Source organism: Canis lupus, chromosome 37 (genome assembly GCF_048164855.1).
Source record: "Canis lupus baileyi chromosome 37, mCanLup2.hap1, whole genome shotgun sequence".
NCBI classification, from domain to species: domain Eukaryota; kingdom Metazoa; phylum Chordata; class Mammalia; order Carnivora; family Canidae; genus Canis; species Canis lupus.
Genome location: NC_132874.1, coordinates 16,334,680 through 16,346,745, shown reverse-complemented (window position 1 = coordinate 16,346,745; position 12,066 = coordinate 16,334,680).

Here is a 12,066-nt window from a genome sequence, read left to right as displayed (position 1 = left end):
AAGGGAGAATGGGGGCGTTGGTGGTTCTGGGATGGGCAACCGAGGTTCGGGCTGGGGTTTGCTTTCCCATGACAGATAAAATCACTCAAGTGATTTCACCGCTGCTTCTAATTAGAAGGGAGATTTAAAAGAAGCCACAGGATTTGGGGCTCCCGAGGAGCTCACCTCCCCGGCAGGAACCACACCTGGTCGGGAGGGAGGCCCAGGTGAGCAGCTTAGCCTCGGGCCGCGCTCCTCGGCGACCGTGCCAGCCCCATTCCCGCAGCCACCAGATCCGGGGATCCAGGGCTTGGGCCTGTAACTCCTGGGACAGGCCCGGGTTACCCTCCCTGGCTGCCGTCGCGAGGACTAACACGAACAAAGACCCGGCTTCCAGTCGTCTAGGACACGTCAGGGAAAATGCGTAAAAGGTCAGCTCCGAAGCTGAGGCATCAAGACTTGTCCCCATTCCACATCGGCCCCGTTCTAACCCGGCGCTCGAGCCCCCATCCCTGGTGGACGACCCGCCGGCCTCGCACCCTCCCGGCCTCTGCGCAGCGATGATGGTGCGGTTGGGGACACTCAAGGAGTCCCCGTGTCGTCTGGGCATTTAAAGTCCTCCCTGGGCTGCGGGACTTCCCTCACGGTGTCCTTTCTCTTGTGGATTTGAAACTTTCTTGGACTTGCCTTAGAACCTTGCTCCACGAGTTTGGGGTTTTGTTTGTGGGTGCGCTTTTTTTCTTTTTCTTTCTTCTTTCTTTTTTTTTTTTTTTTTGCCTTGCGAGAATTTTGAGTAATGAAAATTACAGCGTTTGTAAACCGTAGTGTCTCCACTCCACTTCGCCGACTTTCTCCACGCTGTCCAAGCGGGATGGTGAAAATCGAATTCTTTTAGGTCCCAAGACGAGGCGTCTTGGAGATGCCGGCGGGGGGCGCTGTGCTCTCTTAAAAAGGAGCTGGGGCTCGCTCGCGCGCCCCGGTGAAGCCAGGGCTGCAGGGACCCGGGGCCGGCGGGCTGGGCCAGGCCGAGCCCACGAAGGACCGGAGGCCTAGGCGAGGGCTGGGGCGGGGCGCGGACTCCGGCCAGGTGCCATCTCCGACTTTGGTACTTTTTTGGGGGGGGTCGGGGGGGCAGGGCGTGCGCGGGAAGGAGAAGGCAAAGCGGCCCCCGCGGCTGCGCTGGGTGGGATGGCCGGGCCGGGAAGGCTTGGGAGGGAAGCAGCCCAGGCCTTGGGCACGAGGGCCTCTGCCCAGGGGACTGGGACTGGGGTCCGGGTGCCCTGAGGGCAGAGAAGGAGGAGTCCGGAAGCAGCGGCGAGCTGGTCTGGAGCTCTGGGGTCCGGCCACTTGGGGTCCAAACTCAGCTCAGTCATTTACATTTACAGGCGAGGGACCTGAGCTCGTTTGAAGCCCCATTTTTACTCATTTGTAAAATGGGGGATTTGTTGTGAGGCCCTAGAGGAAGGTGCGCTAGACATCCCGAGGCCAGTGGCAGACCGGCTCCTGCACCCCATGTTCCCCCGCTCAGGATACCCAAGACGGGTTCAATTCGAGATGCGGTCAACTCCATCGCTCCTTCCTTGGGCACATTCCGCAGACACCGGGTCCACTGCACCTCCGGGGACTCCCGCCTTACAACCCTCCTCTTCCCCAGAGGTGGGCGCCCCCCCCCTTGCTCCCCTGACGCCCGATTTTTGCCTCCCGGCCTTTCCCTACCTCGACCTCCTCCCTGGCTCAGCACCACCCTGACTCGGCTTCCAGAAGGAGCCCTGGAGGGGTGGGCAGGGGTGACCCCTCCCAGCTTCACCTCGCACCCAAACTCGGGTCAGCCACCCTAGTGTCTCAGCTGCACCCAGTACCAGGGCGGTTCCAAGGCCACTAACTGCCCTTGGGAACAGCACCCTAGTCTCAGCACCTAGCGGTCTCTGGAACTGTGGCCTCAAGCCTCCAGCGAACCAGAGAAAAGTGGGACTTTTTTTTTTTTCCTTACTGGGTCAAGGGAAGGGACCTCCTCTCCTCTCCCACCTCTCCCACCCAAAAGCAGGTTCTGCAGCTAACAGGTCCTGGGACTCCCAACCCTACCGCCAGCGTTTCTCTGGGCAGCTCAATGCAGGTGACCAGCTGCAGGAACGGGCTGCAAGACTTGGTGTCACATGGTGCCAACCTCCCAGCTTCAGGTAATGCTCAGCCAGGCTCTCCGAGGCCCCTGGTGTCTGGGGAGAACCAGGTGGAATCTATTCGCATCCTGTAACCTGCCTCCCAGCTCCATGAGTCCCAAAGTTGCAGCAGGAATTATCTTTCCCTTAGGGTAAAGCTCTGCTTGAACTGCATTCCTCCCCACCCCAGAACTTTCAGGACTCTTACATCACTTTTTTTTTTCCACTCACCATCAAGTACCACCCCCCAGCATCCCCCTCCACTCCACCGTTGGAGGATCTTTAAGGCGCTTGGAAATTTAAACTTAAATCTGAGCAATGGGTTAATTCAGAATTTCACACCTGTGGTGGCCTTGCCTTGCTTTTTTTCCCTTAGAGGAGTCCGGGATTCCTGGGACAGTTTGAGTGACTGCTCACTGTGCCTGGCGCCTCTCCCCCTGCAGGAACTCCTCTTTCTGGCCCTTGGGCCTGACACAGCCTGTCAACTTTGGGTCATTCTTGGGCCCCTCTGAGCAGTAAACTGGCCCCCAGGACCAGAGCAGGGAAGGGAGAAGGTGTGACAATTCAGGGAAAAAGTTAGAGGAGTGGAGGGGTGATTGCCTTGCCGGGGACCCTCCAGGGATTCCTTCAGCACACAAAAGCCCTCTCCACTCTCCCACTGGGTTAGGGCAAAGGAAGAGGGTAACCCGTAACCATAGAAGAAGCCTAACCTCTTATGGAAGGCGCCCCGGGAGAGTGCAGAAGGGAGGCAGGGCCCCTCTGAGCAACGCTCACCTGGGCGCCTCCCCGTGCACTTTAGCTGGGAGTTCTTGGAGCAGCGGGCTACCGAGGCCCGAGGGGTGCGGAAAGACTGAAGGCCCAGAGGCCAAAGACTTAGAGACGCCCTGGAGGCCACAGGACTGTGACCCCTCCACGCGTGGCCCGGGTTCCTCCAGGCCCCAGGCGACAGGTGCAGCCGCAGCCTCCACCGCCCGCTGTGCCAGGGCGGCCGCCGCTCACTGGTGCGGAACCACTATCGGAACGAGTTTGCGCTTCTGTTTACAAAGCAATCCTGCCATCAAAAGAGGAACAAAATCACCACTTATCACACCCTGTCATAAAGTAATCTGCCCCGGAGGGAAACCCTTGCGAAGAACCGCGAGGTGTGTGTGTGTGTGTGTGTGTGTGCGCGGCCGTGCGCGCCTGCCCGCGTGGTGCAGGGGAGCGAGGACAGCAAAGGAAAGGAGAACTCTCCCAACTCTTCCAGAGTAAATCACTTGGACAGCCAGAGAGTCCCTCCAGGCGGGGAAAGACAGAGGGTGGACCCAGCGCTGGCGCCGGAGTGTGACAGGGGAGCCCAGCCCAGGACTGGGTAGGGCACAGTGCCTAATGGCTCTCTTCGCTCTTTGGAATCTGCTCATTTGCAGCTCTCCGTCCTGGATGCCTACTTTTCTAGGGTCTTCTAAGATGCTTCAGCCCACCCCACCCCCCAGAGATGGGCAGAGAGGGAAAAGAGTGAGTTTTTGGGAACTGCCAGTTCCCTCTTGATCTCCTTCTCTGTAGGGGACACCGCAGGACTCACAGGACAGTCTTCGGTAATCTCTAACCAGTGGGGGACAGTTTTGCTCCCTTTAACTCCCATGGTGCCTCCACCCCCCAATACTGGTTGCTAAGGAGGCTGTGGTTAAGGCTGCTCTGGCAATACAGACCAACTGGTCTGGAAATTGGGGGAGGGGTGCAAAAGTATTGGGAAGGTATAATCAACCCCAGTGGGTGTCCAGTCCCTTTGGGATATCTCCATCCTTGGCTGGCCTAGAATGAGGTGATAAATCCCTCAGGCAACCAAATCTATGCCGGGCAGAGTACCTCTGGGGGCTTCCTCTGGGGTGCAGGTGGGTGCTCCCTGCCCCTTGTGTCGCTGTTGGAAGGGCAAAGAGGGCAGGCTTTCCCACCCTCACCCACCCTCCCGTTTCCCTTCCACTGTGAAGGCTTTTCTAGTCTCGCTGTCGGTAATTCACGACTTCACCATAGAACCAGAGTTTGGGCTTAGCACAGGTGATCCTCCAAATCCAGTAACACCCACTCCCCACCCCGGCCTCAGCCAAGGGTGCAATTTCCCCTGCAACCAACATTAACGTAGCAGGACAGCATCTGGTCAATTTATATCCAAGTGCCTGTGATCTAGCTTAGATCTGGGATTCTTGGGCTCCATGGTGCGAGCAATCACTAACCCGGAGAGATGACTTTGGCTCCTAGTGGGATATCCTGAACTGGGGGAAGCAGAATTATCAGTGTTAAGCTGTCATGTGTATCTTGAAGGCCTTGGGGGAAATTGTTTCATCCTTTTTAATTCCTGTATATTTCATGAAAACAGAGAGTCAACATCGTGCTTGCATCACTGTGCAAAACATCTGTAAGGTGAAGGACTTACTCTTTCCTAAGACGTGGGAGCTAGGTCCAATGCTAGCAGAAGAGCAGGGAAGGAGAAAGTCCTTGTCCCCTCCCCGCCCCACAAATCGTCTTGGGGCAGTAAATGACTTAGGGCAGTGTTGTTCAACCTTTGCTCTATACTAGAATCACCTAAAGGGTCTGAAGATCCTGATGCCCAAGTGGCGCCCCAAATCAATGGAATCAGAATTTTGGAGGTTAGGACCCAAGTGTCAATATTTTTTAAAGTATCCCAGGTGATGGCACTGTGCAGCCAAATCTGAGAACCAGTGGCTTAGGGCAGTGGTTCTCAAAGGGTGGTCTGGAGGACAGCAAGATGAACATCATCCGGGAACTTATTAGAAATGCAGATTCCTAGGCACCGCTTCAGCTGTGCTGAAACCCCTGAAGGTGAGGCCCAGCAATCAGTACTGGAACCAGCCCTCCCGGCCGACAGGAGCAGGCGCTCAAATATCTGGGAACCACTCACCTAGGGAACTTTGTGCCTGCATTCGAGGCGGAGTGGGGGTGGGGGTGCTGACTTGCCAGTCTGCAGCTATTCCTCTTTGTCTTTGTGCAAAGCTGCCCCCGCCCCCGGCTTTTACCTGCCCATCCTTTGGGAACACAGGGGGTGTCTCGGTTTTAGGTGCGGAGAGGTGTAAAGCTCGCAAGCAACCTGCCCTGCATCGGAATCAACCAACTTAAGAACAAGTTCAACATCGCTGCGAGAGACAAGAGCCTGCAAACTCAACGTCCCCCCCCCCCACCCCCCTGCGCCTGCGTCTCTCGGTGGCGGCGGCCGCTTCGGTGGGGTACAGTTTAGAACCACACCTGGGTTTCGCTTGGGGCCAGATGGAACTTGATAGCTCAACCTCTGAGCTTCTTTTTTTCTTTGGAGTCTTTCCTTCTCTATCTACCTTTTTTTCTCTCTCCTTCCCGCCCCAGCGCCTGGGACACTGCTAGGCACCTGCCCCAGCGCCTGGGACACTGCTAGGCACCTCGCCCCAGCTCCAGGGACACTGCTAGGAGCCTCGGTCTCCGTGGCTCAGGCCACGTCTCTGGAACTCGTCCTGGGAATCTGACCGCGACTACCCTCCATCCGGAGACTTCTTCCTGCATTGGGGGAGTGCAAGCTCCCCCCTCTCCATCCTGCCCCCAAACCCATCGGGTGAAGTCTGCTGAACGGGTGCGCACCAGTCGCCGCGGCCCTCGGACCCCCCACCTCCCTCCCACCCCACCCCACCCCCCGCCGGCCCGGTCCTAGGGCAAGCTGCCCGGATCTGGACCTAAAGGGCGCTAGCTCGGCTGGGTGCAGCGGCTCGGCGCCCTTCCCTGCGGCGGGCGGCGGGCGCGCCCGGGTCCCGGTGGCAGCTGGCACCGCGGGTTAGCGCGCCCTGCCCTCGGGGCTCCCCACGCGGCTGCCCCTCGGGCCGCGAATCTAGAGAAGGGTGCACGCCCGGGTGCCCTGCCGCGCCTCGGCTGGGGCCTGGTCACCCTTCGGGCCACCGGCGTCTTTCCTTAGGAAAGGCGGTTTCTGGGCCAACAGGTGGGCGGCGCGGAGGGGCGCGCGGGGGCCACCGCGAGCAGGGCGCCCGGGCTCCCCGCCGCCCCCATTACTTGGGGCTGCGGAAAGGGAAAGGTCCTGCTCCAGGGAAGCGGGGCCGGGGCCGGGGGCGCCCCGGGGGCTCGGGGGCCGCGGGAGGGGGGGGATGGCGCCAAACCCAGGCGGCCCAGGGGGCGGGGTGGGGGGAGCTGATAGGGCTCCTTCCCATTCAGAATCTAGGGGCTGGTGGAGACAGAGAGTCTCCTAAACTGGTGCAAGCCTCCAGAAAGTCTGGGGAGGAAGCCTCAAAAGTTCCCGCGTGCAGAGCCGGGGCGGTGCGAGGGCTCGGCCGCCCACATGCGCTCCCCCTGCGCGCTGCCCCGGGGCTCCGCGGTCCCGGGGGACTCCGACCGGGCCGCGGGGCGGTTCAGGTTGTTTTAGTCGCCTAATGGCACAACGGGCTGTACTGTTCTCAAGGATTTGTCCCTTTAATTTAGAAATAGGAGTTTAAGGCCTCATTTTATTTTTTAAAAAAGATTTTATTTATTTATTCATATGAAAGACACAGAGAGAGGCAGAGGGAGAAGCAGGCTCCATGCTGGGAGCCCAATGTGGGACTCGATCCCCGGTCTCCAGGATCACCTCCTGAGCCAAAGGCAGGCGCCAAACCGCTGAGGCACCCAGGGATCCCCAAAGCCTCATTTTAGAAAGTGGAGATCGCTAAGCTTGGCCTTTCTGCCTTCCTAAAGGAAGTTCCCGGTGATGGGCTCAACCACTAGATTCCACTGCTGTTTTTCCCACACGACCACAGACTTTAAAAGAGCAAAATTCGGTTGCCATTAAAACCCATCAGGCTTCCATGTATTAATCTCTTACGATTTCCTAATAATAGGGCCTTACTGCTTCTCCCGTGTGGCTGGAAGCTTTGCAAGCCCGGGGATGGTGCTCTGCTGTGCGTGTTCTGAGACTGTACAAGGCTGCCTCTCAGGGATCTCCAAATAACAGGCCAGCTACCTCTGGATTTCCAATGGCATATTCCAGAATCAAAGATGTGTGTATCTTGCTTCTTGAGTCTAAGGAAAAGAAATATTTTTGGAAATCATACTTTTTTTTTTTCTTTGCAAAATACTTCACATGGCTCTGGAAACTTGGAGGGAGGCGTCGTTCAAATGGCATTGTCTTTTGCTGTATTTATTTCTACATGGCAAGTAGCGTTGGGAATTTAGGTTGATAACTTAGCAAGGCCGGATCAAGTGTATGAGGTTTTTAAGAAAATTGACGTGGTACCCGTCTCTTCATCTGTTTCCAAACTCAAAATGTATTTTTTCTCAATCTTACAATGTGAATGGTACGACCTTTCTAATTGGATCATTTCAGCCCTGTGTTGTGGATGTAAGAATTATGCAGCTTTCCTTTGAAGTGTGGTGCTGAGAAAAATGGAGAGGAAGTTTTTTCTTGGGAAGCGATTGCAAACAAACACCAGAACCTGACAATTTATACACAGCTATATACACATAGTTTATATAGTTATACACATAACTTTATACACATAGTTATGTGTATAAATTGTCCCTTTCTGACTTGACCCTCCTCTTTGAGAATTGCTATTTAAAATCCCAAAGTTATGGGATACTAAGTTAACTGTGGTCTTCAGTTTAAATATTTTATTTCTCATTTTGGAAAACTCGTTTTCATTTGCTTCAGGAATTTTTAAAAACAAAATCGTCTAAGACACTTTTTTGAACCAAGAGTCAGACAATAGCAGTTGGCTGGTTTTAATTTCCAGTTATCGTACAATTTTTTAATTTAAAAACTACAGCTTGAGGTACCTCTCAAGTGTATGAATAAAGGAATAAAACCTAAAAACTCTTTGAATACGTATTCTCTCCCTTCATTGTTGGAGCACTTAAGCAACTTTGTATAAAATTCGGGTTAAGTAAAACATGTAAGAAAATACATACCTAGCTTACACATTCTTATTGTGTTCAAATATTTACACACACAAAAAAACCCAGGATATTGACAAGATTTTCAGCACCTTTTTCTTTTCTTTTTCTTTTACTGCTAGAAAGAGAAGCTAACAAAGCAAAACTTCTTTAAACAATAGGATTTCCTTGGCTTTGGCAGTTCTGGTGTGTCTCAATGCCAACAGTAGATAGGAACAATCTGACTGGTGATTTTCAACAGCAGCCTGGCTCAAACCTCCCAAAGAGAGGGGATTCAAGATGCTTTCCACAGTTTTATCCCAAGGGAGGAAACCAACCAAATCAAAGAATTTTAGATCCTTTTAAAAGCTCTCCTCATAATGCCCTTCACCACAGGTGTGTGTATTCTGAGTCCAGTACTGGTATGAGTACTGAGCCCAACACCATTCAGCTTGTTGGGAGCCAAGGGAGTCAGGACTAGATGTCCAGACTCCTGGCCTTTCCCTCACCACACCTGTTCCCTACTGAGTAAGTCCATGATACTGTGTCCTAGACTGTGCTCCAGATTCAAGGTCTGATTCAAATACCTTTTTGACTAAATGTTTGTAAACCTAAGTATTGAGCCTGCTTTAAAGGCATTGGGATTAAATATGACCAATGTATCCATTGTTAATTGCAGGTAAGGAATGTCTGGTGTTGATAGAAATGACCTTCAAGGCCCTGATTCTGGTGGTGCTAGAGAGACGTCTCTTGGATCTAATGTTGATGTTTTGTTGGTGACTGTTTCCCACAAATGAGCTCAACCTCCACTGAAACCTAGAAGAAAACCAAAAAAACGTAAGAAACTTCTAGTCTGACAATGTCTGCAGTTACCTGTCTCATCAGTGTGTCTTGAACCTTGTCCAGACACATGCTTCATATCCTATAGCACACAAATCTAGCATTTGAACCCCACAGCTAGTAACAAGGGATGGCAGGAAAGCAAGACTAATCGCTCTGGAACCACTATTTGGGAATTATTGGAGAGTGACAAGAGACAGGTGAAAATTGAAAGAAAACATCAAATGAGCAGGAAAGTAAAAAAATAAAAATAGAAGTACCTGCCAATAGGGCATGTTTGTTTCATCAGTGATCATCACAATGAAAATGGGTTATGATAGCAGCTGGAGGAGATCTTCACCAGTAAATTCAACTAATTAAAGTTCATGTGACATCAAATTTCATGAATGTCTTTAAAGAAGGTATGGTTCAATATTAAACTTTCTGAAGAAGACACATTCCACTTATAAGGGGTGCTTTTGATAATCTCTTGGCAGTGGCACACTTGGAAGCAAAATCGAATCATGGTGACCACCACTTTCTCTGAAATCCCCAGTACCATGTGGAAACACAGGAACAGAAGCAACTTCAACGCCATCAAATAAACCAACGCCCTCCCCAGAAAAATCTCTCTTCCAAACATTTTCCAAATGTATGTATAGCCTGCATGGTAGAGAGAGCTGGAAGTTTTTCCTAAACATTTGCTGCCCCCCTGTGTTCCTTTAGAAAACTGAGTGTTAAGGAGAAATCCGGTTTATTTAGCACCGACAGCAGGGCATTCAGTTTAGACACACAGAACTGCAATCAGAGAAATGCTGAAATCATGGTAAGAGGAAGCACCAAAAACAGGACTGGAGAAAAGTGGAGAAAAGAACTTACTTTTGCCACAGGCTCCCTATATAATCTCCAGTAATTACATAACTTCTCTGTACCTCTGCTTTTAAAAATCTTAACGTGGGTGGCAGGTTGGCAGGATGGGGAAGGATGGGAGCCGTATTCTCTCTAAGGACCCATCGGGTCTCATATTTGGTCATTCTCATTGAGGATAATGAAACAGAAGTAGGGAAATGGAGTTATTCCTTTTCTGGCTACGCAGACAACTTGGAGGTGTGCCCAAAACTCATGAATAAACTTCCTGTTTCATCACTGGAATCCATTACCTTGGTCCTCTGTCATCTTGATAAACCTGCTTCTCAATGTCTGAGTAGCTCTGAGCCTAACGAGACAAGAAAGAATTCATTTTCTTTAACGACCAATAATTATGCAGCAGACCGCTTGTGACTTGAAAACTGAAAATCATCTTCGGTGTTTATAGTGTGGATCAGCAACAGGTGCTTCTACAGCTCCAGCTAGTTCTTCAATCTTCTATGCAACTCCATAGTCAACTTAACAAAACTATTCTTTCCCTACTTCCTTGATAACAGAACTCTGATTTTGTTTAGTTATCAGGCAACATGTTTCAAGAAAGGCTGAATCCCTCCCTTACCCAAGGGGATGAGGATTGGTTCCTCTAAGAACTAGACTTCTCACTGATTCTCCCTGCCTTCTTTTTTCATGCAGGAGTTTTTTTTTTTTTTTTTTTTTTTTTTTATCTTGAGGTATAATAGACACAATAGGTGCACAACATACTGATTTGATCATCGTATGTATTGCGAAGTGATGGCCACCATGAGTCTAGCTAATATTCATCATCATGCATACACATTTTTTTTCTTGTGATGACAACTTTTAAGATCTACACTCCTAGGGATTTTTAAAATATGCAATAGAGCATATTTAAGGCAATATATATTTTTAAGCTTTTATTTATTTATTTATTCATGAAAGACACAGAGAGAGGCAGAGACACAGGCAGAGGGAGAAGCAGGCTCCTCGCAAGGAGTCCCAAGCGAGACTCGATTCTGGATCCCAGGATCATAGCCTGAGCCCAAGGCAGATGCTCAACCACTGAGCCACCCAGTGATGAGAGCCTGCTTCTCCCTCTGCCTGTGTCTCTGCCTTTCTCTCTGTGTCTCTCATGAATAAAAATAAAATTCTTAAAAAATATATGCAATAGAGTGTTAACTAATGATTGTTGCCATGTTGTACATCTTATCACCATGACTTCTTTCTTTTATAAATTATAACTTTTATAATTTTGTACCTTTTGACACCTTCACCCATTTTCCCAACTCCCAAACCCACCTCTGGCAACCACCAATCTGTTCTATCTAGGGGCTTTTTGTTTTTAGTTGCTTTTTTTTTTTTTCCAGATTCCACATATAAGTGGGATTCGATGGTATTTGTCTTTCTCTGATTTATGTCACTTAACACGTGTTCTCAAGGCCCGGCCATGTTGTCACAGATGGCAAGATTTCCTCCTTTTTATGGCTGACTAATATTCCTGTGTGTGTATACGTATACATACACCACAATTTCTTTATCCATTCATCAACTGATGAATACCAGATTGTTTTCATATCGTGTCTATTGTAAAAAATGCTGTAATGAACATAGAGGTACATATACCTTCTTGAGCTGACATCATTTTTTTTTGGATAAATATTGAGGAGTGGAATTGCTTAGGATCATATGGTAGTTCTATTTTTAATTTTTTGAGGAACCTCCATACTGTTTTCCATGGTGGCTGTGCCAAGTTACGTTCCCACCAGCAGCACATGAGGGTACCCTTTTCTCCGTATCCTTGCCAACACTTGTTATTTTCTGTCTTTCTGATAGTAGCCACTCTAACAGGTGTCATTACCGTTAATCGGAATCTTCTGAGGAGCTCTGTAAAAATACTGATGCTCAGGGTCCCCTCCAGAGATTCTGGTTACTTGGTCTAGAGCTTGACTGTTTCTGAAAACTCTCCAAGTGATGCTAGTGTTAGAATCACCTATTTAAGCCAGTGATGATCATTCTGCTCCCCTCTCTGGCAGTTAGTTTAGGAGTGAACACACAATGCAATTTTTCAGCTCTATAAAGGGAAGTGATTGGAGTGAAGCATCTGGGATAGTTTTCCTCACTCTTAGAAAGGAACAGAAGATGAGATTTCATCTTTGTTTTCTCTTCTAGGTTTCAGTTGTTATTGTCTGAGGATAGAAGGAATGCGATGTCTGGAGCTGCTGCAGCCACCTTGTGACCGTGGAGGAAGCTCCTACATGCAAGGAACAGCTGAGTGGAAAGATGGAAATAATTCTAGTCTTTGATGATCTTATTAAGCTGCCAGATTCAATGACTCTATAGCTTTTCCTACCTC